Here is an 11,240-nt window from a genome sequence, read left to right on the forward strand (position 1 = left end):
TGTTATTAGTCTCGTCAATTACAATGATAACATGCAAAATGCATTAAGTATTTATTTTAAATCAATGAAAAGACCTTTTTTATTAACATAAATTCACTCATACTTAAATTCAGTTAGTATTATTTGTTTGTATCTTCCCATTGATGTTTAGCACTGCAACTGGTCAGTCTCTTATTGGCCATATGTGCATACTGTGAGTATTACCTCAATATAGCCTTAATCCACAAGTATTGCACAAGCAAGTGGCTATCAGGACTCAGTAGCTGAGTTGATAACGCGATGGCGTTTGAAGTGAAAGGTACTGGGTTCGAGTCCCTGTGTGTGTTTTTGTGTGGGAATATGGTGCCACCTATGACCAGTTTATTGAAGGCACATAGGTTTGCAAATCTCTCACCGTTTTCGTTCCTTCCTCCCAGTCCATGTTGTCCCATGACGTCTTCGTATCCAGTGTTGTCCTTTCCAACCTTGGCATTGAAATCTCCCATCAGAATGGTCAGGTCCTTGGTTGGGCACTTCTCGAAGATTGACTGCAGCCCATCGTAGAATTGGTTTTTAGTGTCTTCATCGTAGTCGTTGGTCGGCGCATAGCATTGGATGATGTTCATTGTAATGCCCTCTCTCTTTGTTTTGAAGGAGGCTTTGATGATCCTCGGTCCATGAGATTCCCATCCTATAAGTGCATTTTGTGCCTTTCTAGACAGCATCAGTGCCACTCCTTGTGTATGTGGGGCATTTTCTTCTTCATGACCGGAGTATAACAGAAGTTCCCCTGAAGACAGTCGTTGTTGTCCAACCTATGTCCAATGTGTTTCACTGATTCCAAGCGCCTCCAGGTTGTATTTTCTCATTTCTGCAGCAATGTGGAAGACTCTTCCGGTCTCCCACATTGTCCGGACATTCCATGTACCTATAAAAATTGTCGCTCTGGTTGTAAGAAGGTGCATCGGTCTCATGACTTCCGAAGGAACTTGGCTTTCATCATGAGACGTCATAATTATTCCTTCAACTCCCAGGGCAGAGTTTGAATGGTTTGAATGATTTTTTCTGGTTAGCGTTTTTTTAGCGAGTTGATTTTCTACGGGATGGGGTCGCTAACCCCATGCCCAACCCTCCTCCTTTACCCGGGCTTGGGACCGGCAGTAGCCCCTGGAGGAGCTACAGGCGGAGTTATATCCTAACAAAGATTGATCAAAATTAACTCGTAAATACCAATAACGGGGTTACTTACTTAAGTCTACAGGCGATAAACTGGCATTTACATACCAAATAGGTCATGAACAGCAACCTCTTTTGTATCATGAAAATTCTAATCATTGAAAAGAATGTATATAATTACAAACAGCTTCTCTAAAAATGCTAACTTTCCGATGAACTTTTCATTATTTCTTGTTTTAGTATACTCACGAAAGCCATTTACTAATTATGTGTGTATGCAATAGGTCTTGAGCCGTAATTATTGTAAAAATTATATTTGAATTATTATAGTAGTTGAAATTTAAGGTTTTGTCCAACAAACTCGTTCGAACCTCTTCAAGGGAGTATAATCAAACTAGCTTTAAAATAATGAATTGCACTTGTGAACGACTGTAAAGGAGAGTCTAGGACTGAGTTGATTGGAGAATCCTGTTCGGTGGTCTATGCTCCTTAGGGGTTAAGAAGAGTAAGAAAGTAAGTTTGCCAGACGAAACGTCGGAATTATTTAAATTTCAATCCTTAAAATTATTCAAATATACTTTTTACATTTACTCCCTCCCATATGCTTGGGGCCCAATTGCCGTCAAACTATGATTTCAAAATTTGACCCACTTTTATATAAATTACCTTGAGCTACATCGTTTGTGGAACTGAAACTACTCGACTGTTAAGAGAGAAACAGGTGGATTGGGTTTCAAACTTATGATGAGTTCGTTAAAAGCCGAGTATTTCTAGCATGAGTATATATGATCAGATTCAAAATATCGTTATTCCCGTAAAAACAAATATTGTTCATCCGATATAATCTATAATTATCTTATACTCTTTCTAACAACTTTTGATTAATTGAATTTATTCATTCCTTATTCAAATTTATTTGTTTTTGGTGTTTGACCCTCTGTCGTAGGTAGTTCAATTCGTAAACTTTCAGTGTTAAATTCACTTGGTATTTCTTACTTATATCTGCCCATTGTCGTTTTGGACTGCAGTTGATCAGTCTCTTGTTGACATACATGCATCCTGTGCGGAGTGCTTCGATATTGCCTTAAGTCACAAGCTTTATAAGCAAAAATGGATAGTGGCTAGCAGTGGAATCCAGGGCGCGTGTTTCGTCCTATTTGGGACTAGTTAGTTTTAGAGTATCCATGGTCAGTTGATTCAATGTACGCCTGTCAGTTTAGACGTTCTTTTCTCACAGGATATCATACGGACACTAGAAAATCTTTCAAGGTGATTAATAATTGGCAAAACTCGAATCTTAAATTTACTGAAGCTATAACTATCAAGTTGTAGTGCCGCGATTCGTTAATCGTTCGTTTCGATAATCGATATAATTCTAATCTTAACGGCGCGTAAAATCAGAAGACAAAGGATAGCAGCAACTACAGTTTATTGTCGAATAACTCAGGTCAGAAAGTTAACAACACCTGAGCGAATAATGACGAGCGAGTGAACAGGCGAATAAGCGAAGGAAGCGAACGAGGCGGAAATGACATGCAGTGGAGATAGCTGGTAAGCCAACTCGATTTAAGCAAGCGTTAATCAACATTTATAGTCGGACAAAAATGAGTGACAGACATATGATGAATAAGATACAAAGGTGCACATATATGCTCATATAAAAGTATAGTCAAGGTTAATAAGCAAATGATTAACAAGATCAAAAGATGACTCAATGTACAGGTGAATTGGCTTGGCCAGTAGCTAGAATAAAGTATATGGGCTTAACATATAAACTGATACTACAAAGTACCTGAAACCCAATTCATCTACTGAAAGGGAAACAGTCTTTACTCTTTTAGTACAATAGTAGTATAAGGTTTGTTTACTTGCATCATATTTTATTCAAGGTTATTAGTCGGTTTTTGACCAAATTAGCTTCATTAGTCCCATTCTTAATGTTCAAACATTTTATTACATAACTCCTCCATTTCACCCTTAACGATTTTTGCTACGATCATTCTCGACATTCCAGAACTTTATTACTTACATCGATATATGATCGTAACATTTTATTGAATATTTTCAGTCAGTCAGATGCAACGTAGGATCAGGCTCATATATGCATCTGTCCACGTTACTTTACCCCATTAGCACAATATCGAACATCGTAAGCAGAGACGAATGGTGGCTGACTATGGAATTCAGTACATGCGTTTCGTCCCATTTAATATTTGTCGGTTGGATGTACCTTCATTCTAGAGATGATGTTCACTCTGGGACTATGACCTAGTACCGTTCGCCTCGAATTCCATAGCATTATCCACTTAGCTACTGAGTCCAGATAGCCATTGTCTTATGCAATGGGGTGAATTTCAACTGTGGGACTCAGGTACATCCAACAGACGAGCCTCAAAAGGGATGAAACGCGCGTCATAAGTTCCACTATTAGTCATCGTCCATCTCTGCTTAGAATACTTGTGACTTAATGGCAATATCGAGGTAATCCTCACAGGATGCACATATTGCCAAAAACAGACTGACCATTTATGGACCTAAACATCAATGGAAAAATACAAACAACCGATATATATATTCACAAACTCATTTCTGTGGGAATTCTAGACTTCCTTCGTGATTTTGATGTTAAAACCATGGAGGTTGTGTACATGCATCAAATAAAATCATAGTTCTTGTCGTTTTCAAATTAAACAACAACTAAGCTGATTCCCGGAATAGCGAAGCTCTCGTATGATGGTCGATTAGCTAAACTAAACCTATTCCCATTGTCATATCAAAGAACTAGAGATGACTTGATTAGTTTTCACATTACTTAGTGATAAATTTGCATCTGATATGCCCTCATTTTTCTTGTTTTCCGAAGCATAGAATTTACGAGGACACTCCAAAAACGTTTATAAGCCCAGAACAAGTTACTTGTCAGCTGACTATCGACATTCCTATCGAATCAAGAACGAGTGGAATTCATTACCTCAACGCGTGATTGAAGCTCCATCTGTCGATTCTCTAAAAAAAGTCGGATCAACTAATAGACTATCAATGTCAAGACTAACACAGGCCACCTAGCCTCCTGTCCTTTCAAAACCGAAAGCGAAAATGAAATGAATATAAATTTTAGCTCTCTATTTTAAACGTCTTGAAATCATGACAATATCAGTCATGATTTTTAATCTTGATTCCCGTCAATCGCTATAATCATTTTAATATATCATCGTTTTCACTTCGTTGAACTCCGCCTGTAGCTCCTCCAGGGGCTACTGCCGGTCCCAAGCCCGGGTAAAGGAGGAGGGTTGGGCATGGGGTTAGCGACCCCATCCCGTAGAAAATCAACTCGCTAAAAAAACGCTAACCAGAAAAAATCATTCAAACCATTCAAACTCTGCCCTGGGAGTTGAAGGAATAATTATGACGTCTCATGATGAAAGCCAAGTTCCTTCGGAAGTCATGAGACCGATGCACCTTCTTACAACCAGAGCGACAATTTTTATAGGTACATGGAATGTCCGGACAATGTGGGAGACCGGAAGAGTCTTCCACATTGCTGCAGAAATGAGAAAATACAACCTGGAGGCGCTTGGAATCAGTGAAACACATTGGACATAGGTTGGACAACAACGACTGTCTTCAGGGGAACTTCTGTTATACTCCGGTCATGAAGAAGAAAATGCCCCACATACACAAGGAGTGGCACTGATGCTGTCTAGAAAGGCACAAAATGCACTTATAGGATGGGAATCTCATGGACCGAGGATCATCAAAGCCTCCTTCAAAACAAAGAGAGAGGGCATTACAATGAACATCATCCAATGCTATGCGCCGACCAACGACTACGATGAAGACACTAAAAACCAATTCTACGATGGGCTGCAGTCAATCTTCGAGAAGTGCCCAACCAAGGACCTGACCATTCTGATGGGAGATTTCAATGCCAAGGTTGGAAAGGACAACACTGGATACGAAGACGTCATGGGACAACATGGACTGGGAGGAAGGAACGAAAACGGTGAGAGATTTGCAAACCTATGTGCCTTCAATAAACTGGTCATAGGTGGCACCATATTCCCACACAAAAACATACACAAAGCCACTTGGATTTCACCGGATCACACTACACAAAATCAAATCGACCATGTCTGCATCAACAAAAAGTTCAGGAGGACGATGGAGGATGTGAGAACCAGAAGAGGAGCTGATATAGCATCCGATCACCATTTGCTGGTCGCCAAGATGAAACTAAAACTTAAGAAGCACTGGACAATGGCGCGGACAACATCACAAAGGTTTAATACGGCTCTTCTTCGAGATGCTGACAAACTCAACGAATTTAACATAGCCCTCAGCAACAGGTCCCAGGCCTTTCATGACCTACTCAATGGAGAGGGAACCACCATAGAGAGCAGCTGGAAAGGTATCAAGGAGGCAATCGTTTCAACATGTCAGGAGGTTCTGGGCCAAAAGAAGCACCATCACAAGGAATGGATCACTGTTGGTACACTGAATAAAATTGAAGAAAGGAGGAACAAGAAGGCAGCAATCAATATCAGCCGAACAAGAGCAGAAAAAGCCAAGGCACAAGCCGAATACACAGAGGCAAACAAGCAAGTGAAGAGGAGCATCAGGACCGACAAACGTAAATATGTGGAAGATTTAGCGATGACAGCGGAAAAGGCTGCAAGAGAGGGAAACATGAGACAACTGTATGATACAACAAAGAAACTTGCTGGAAATTACCGTCAACCAGAAAGACCAGTGAAAAACAAGGAAGGCAAAGTAATCAACGATATTGAAGAACAACGAAACAGGTGGGTAGAACACTTCAAGGAACTCTTGAATCGACCAGCTCCACTGAACCCACCCAACATCGAAGCAGCACCCATAGACCTCCCAATCGATATTGGCCCACCAACAATTGAAGAGATCAGCATGGCCATTAGACAAATCAAGAGTGGCAAAGCAGTGGGACCAGACAACATCCCGGCAGAGGCACTGAAAGCAAATGTAACAGCAACTGCCAAGATACTCCACATCCTCTTCAGTAAGATTTGGGATGAAGAACATGTACCAACAGACTGGAAAGAAGGACTTCTCATCAAGATACCAAAGAAAGGCGATCTGAGCAAGTGCGACAACTACAGGGGCATCACTCTCCTCTCAATACCAGGAAAAGTCTTCAACAGAGTATTGTTAAACAGGATGAAGGATTCCGTGGACGCTCAACTTCGAGATCAACAAGTTGGATTTCGTAAGGATAGATCGTGTACAGACCAAATCGCAACTCTACGTATCATTGTGGAACAATCAATTGAATGGAATTCATCACTCTACATCAACTTCATCGACTACGAGAAGGCATTTGATAGCGTGGACAGGACGACACTATGGAGGCTTCTTCGACACTACGGCGTGCCTGAGAAGATAGTCAACATCATACGGAACTCCTATGATGGACTAAACTTCCAAATCGTCCACGGAGGACAACTCACCGACTCGTTCGAGGTAAAGACCGGTGTTAGGCAAGGTTGCCTACTCTCACCCTTTCTCTTTCTCCTGGTGATCGACTGGATCATGAAGACGTCAACATCTGGAGGAATGCACGGGATACAGTGGATAGGTAGGATGCAGCTTGACGATTTAGACTTCGCGGATGATCTGGCTCTTCTATCACAAACGCAACAACAAATGCAGGAGAAAACGACCAGTGTAGCAGCAGCCTCAGCAGCAGTAGGTCTCAATATAAACAAAGGGAAAAGCAAGACTCTCCAATACAACGCAACATGCACCAATCCAATTACACTTGACAGAGAAGCTTTGGAGGATGTGGAAATCTTTACATATCTGGGCAGCATCATTGATGAACACGGTGGATCAGATGCAGATGTGAGGGCGCGGATCGGCAAAGCAAGATCAGCATATTTACAACTGAGGAACATCTGGAAGTCAAAACAATTGTCAATCAACACCAAGGTTAGAATTTTCAATACAAATGTCAAGACAGTTCTTCTGTATGGGGCAGAGACGTGGAGAACTACGAAAGCCATTATCCAGAAGATACAAGTGTTTATTAACAGTTGTCTACGCAAGATACTTCAGATCCGATGGCCAGACACTATCAGCAACAAGTTACTGTGGGAGAGAACAAACCAGATTCCAGTGGAGGAAGAAATCAGGAAGAAGTGCTGGAAGTGGATAAGACACATATTTGGGAAATCACCTAATTGTGTCACAAAACAAGCCCTCACATGGAATCCTGAAGGTCAAAGGAGAAGAGGAAGACCAAGGAACACATTACGCCGAGAAATAGAGACAGACATGAGAAGAATGAACAAAAACTGGATAGAACTAGAAAAGAAGGCCCAGGACAGAGTGGGTTGGAGAAAGCTGGTCGTTGGCCTATGCTCCATTGGGAGTAACAGGCGTAAGTAAGTAAGTAAGTTTGTTAGGATATATGCATCCCGTGAGGATTGCCACAAGTTATATAGAACAGAATGATGATGACTGACTGTGGAACAATGGAATAATTCAAAACCTTTCTAATAATAGTATGCACATTATAATTCCCTGGTAAGGTCGAGAGTGGGAAGAGTCCGTCTCTCCCTCTTGAAACGCTAACACATGGCCACACGTATACAACCACTGCCATGGAAGTCATACTCAATATCTTCTCGCGGTGGGGGTGTTGTTTACAAAAGTGAGAGGACGAAAAGCAGATTTCCGGTGCCTTAACGGGGTCGGTGGGTACGGAGGGAGTTGGAAAACGTTGATTCCAAACCAATGATGCATATGACAAATAGATATGGTTGACTAATTTGTATATTCAATGTGATAGATTCATAATATTATTTATAAGATTTGGTTAGAAATTGTGAACTTTCTTTATATTGAAGGATGTTTAGACATCAATAATTTAAATTTATTTATTTATCTAAACACATAAATATTGGTACAAGGAAGTACCAGATAAATATGCGCCGCACAAATCTTATTCGATTTGTTTGAGGACTGTGATACTGTCCAGGTGCCCAGATCGAAGCAGGTGGTTTTCTTAGGGGGACACACCTAGAGCCTTTGATATAAAGGTCTGATCCACAAGAAAGTGGAGCATCGTGAGGAGATGCAGTCCCATGGTAGCCGGTGATCAACGATTGATTCATACGCCATTTGTTCCCTCAGGATACTGTAGCTAGGCCATGTGCACCATTGGTTTGGAATGAGGGTTTACCAACTCCCCTAGGTGAACGCGCTGTGTCCACCAACCCGGTTGAAGCGCTGGACATTCGCTTTTCGTCCTCTCAATTTCGTAAACAACACCCCTGGTGTGAGAAGGTAGTGAGTAGGACTTGTGTGGCAGAGGCTATATACGCGTGGCCATGTGAGAGCATTTGGAGAGGGAGAGCGGACACTGCCCACCCTCAGCCGTACCAGGGCATTTGGGGGCCGAATAATTTAAAACCAAAGTTTATGCAAAGAGTATGTTAAATCTCTCTTTTACTAAGACCATAGTAATGATATTTATTGCGATTCTGAAAACAAACTGTTATTCTGCTTGAAAAATACAATGAAGAATACCATGGAAATAAGATAAAAACTAATAATTATGGGAATGAGTTGCATCATATAATAATTAAGGGCAACTCGAAAATGAAATGTATTCAGATATGAGCACGAATACCGATATAAATAAGTTTGAAGAGCTGACCAGGAAAATCCCTCATAGTTAAGAAAATAATATTTCTGCTGTGTCAGCATTAATATCAAGCAAAAGTGAACTTACGAAACAGTCCTATCTAAACAAAGATAGATGGTGGCTAGTAGTGGGATCCATGACTCGCGTTTCGTCCTATTTAGGACTTGTAAGCTGGATGTACCTGCATCCCAGAGTTGATATTCACTCCTACCTGAATTTATTGTTTATTATTATTAAATACCTAAACTGTTATATCTTTTTATTCCTCTATCTATGAGCTTTTATTTGATACAAAAATCGTTGTAGCGCGTTTTACCTGTTGCAAATTATTGTTAATTTATTACGGACCTATTATTCGGTTCTCTTCCATTTACGGAGAGGTTATACTGACAATATAATTTAATTCTCTTGATGTATGGCCAGGATTATATGAATGATTTATAAATTTGAACCGTATAATCAGAAGTTGTCTGCATACTGAGTTTCTATTTATTCTGTCTATCGAGCGAGCGAGCGTAGGAACCTGCATTCTGGACCAATAGTCATTTAGTGTTACTCACGACTGTTATCTCATACTTATTGTGTCATCGGTACTAGATAGACAGCCTAGACGAGCTAATCAATACTCAGAGTAGATTAGAATAACTTTTCTGTATTACAGTCAGATCTCACTCCCACAAGCCCAAGTAACTAAACAAGAAAACCTGTTTATTTTAATCAACACATCACCTTCATAATCTTGAAAGTTTTTGTGTAGAATATTAATTGATAAAATAAGATTGTTAACGTTAATGACTGCATAAGTGAATATCAACTTTATTGAAAAATGCGATTTATCACAACAACCATTCGATATTTAGTGTATGCTTCCTGCCTAATACATTATATCTACCTTCTTTTGACCCTTTAATAAAAATCTTTACCCGCTTATGTAATCAAGTTGGTCTCATTTAAATAAATCAACCAATTAATATTCACAGACTCTTATTTTCGTAACAGAATCTCACATCCTGTGTGTAAATTGAACAGTGATAAGATGATGATTACAAATATTATCATCTTTGCTTATAATGCTTTTGAATTAAGGCAATATCGAGGCAATACGCACAGTATGCACATATGCCAATAAGAGACTGACCAGATGCAGTCCTAAACATCAATGGGAAGATTCAAACAAACAATACTAAGTGAATTCAAACTTCATCCCATTGAACAAGCAAGTGGCTATCAGGACTCAGTAGCTGAGTGGATAACGCGATAGCGTTTGAAACGAAAGGCACTGGGTTCGAGTCCCAGAGTGAACATCAACTCTGAGATGCAGGTACATCCAGCTGACGAGTCCCAAATAGGACGAAACGCGCGTCAAACTGGATTCCACTGCTAGCCACTATCCATCTTTGCTTACCATGCTTGTGAATTTAGGCTATATCGAGGTAATACGCACAGTATGCACATATGCTAATAAGAGACTGACTAGTTGCAGTCCTAAAAACATCAATGGGAAGATTCAAACAAACAATACTAAATGATTCATTGTTTTGAATAAGTTAAATATATCCTAAGTAGCAAAATTTTTCATCACTGAACTTATCTACCATTGACAGTCGGAAATGGTTCAAAAGATAAGTCTGTTATTTCGAATTGGAGTAAGTTGATTATTAAATAGTTCTAACTAAGATTAAAATATAATGAAAAGGTGTTTAATTAGTTCACAGATGAATGATTTCGGATTAACAGTCCAACTGAATCAATTAGTATTGCTATTTAGTAGTAGCATGACATTTTAGTTGACCAACTAAAAACATTCAGTATTGATTTTCATCTCAATTACTTACATTCTGAGGTCCTTACAATTAATAATTTCTAAAAAAAAGTATGAGAAATGTTACTCTATTGAAAATGATTCAAATTCAGTAGCTTAGTGTGACGAAATCTCAGCACGGATACAGAAGGCTCGTCTAGCTTTTGCCAACTTGCATCATTTATGGCGTAGGTGAGATATCCGTCTACCAACCAAAGGACGGGTTTACTGTGCAGCAGTTCGTTCTGTCCTACTTTATGGCAGTGAAACATGGCCGATAAGAATAGAGGATATTCGTAGGCTGCTAGTATTCGATCATAGGTGTCTTCGAAGCATTGCTCGTATATCCTGGGACCACCGGGTAAGTAATGCAGTTGTTAGGAAACAGGTACTAGGTAAGGATGGCAAATCAATTGATGAAGTAGTGAAACTTCATCAGTTGAGATGGCTGGGACACGTGTTACCTATGCCCAACCACCGACTGCCCCAACGTGCAATGTTTCATGGTGTAGGAGTAGGTTGGAAGAAAGCTATGGGCGGCCAAACCAAAACGTGGCACAAATCCATGAAGTCACTCACTGACAAGTGGACTGAGCCATG

General features: G+C 40.1%; 1 non-coding gene across 1 annotated transcript; it reads left to right on the forward strand.

Annotated features, from left to right (window-relative positions):
- Positions 1–253: 253 nt before the first annotated feature.
- Smp_tRNA_01777_Pseudo_TTG.1.1 lies at positions 254–328 on the forward strand. Its single transcript has one exon. It is a non-coding gene (tRNA).
- The last annotated feature ends 10,912 nt before the right edge of the window (positions 329–11,240 follow it).

This window comes from Schistosoma mansoni, chromosome 6 (assembly GCF_000237925.1).
Source record: "Schistosoma mansoni strain Puerto Rico chromosome 6, complete genome".
Classification (NCBI taxonomy): Eukaryota; Metazoa; Platyhelminthes; class Trematoda; order Strigeidida; family Schistosomatidae; genus Schistosoma; species Schistosoma mansoni.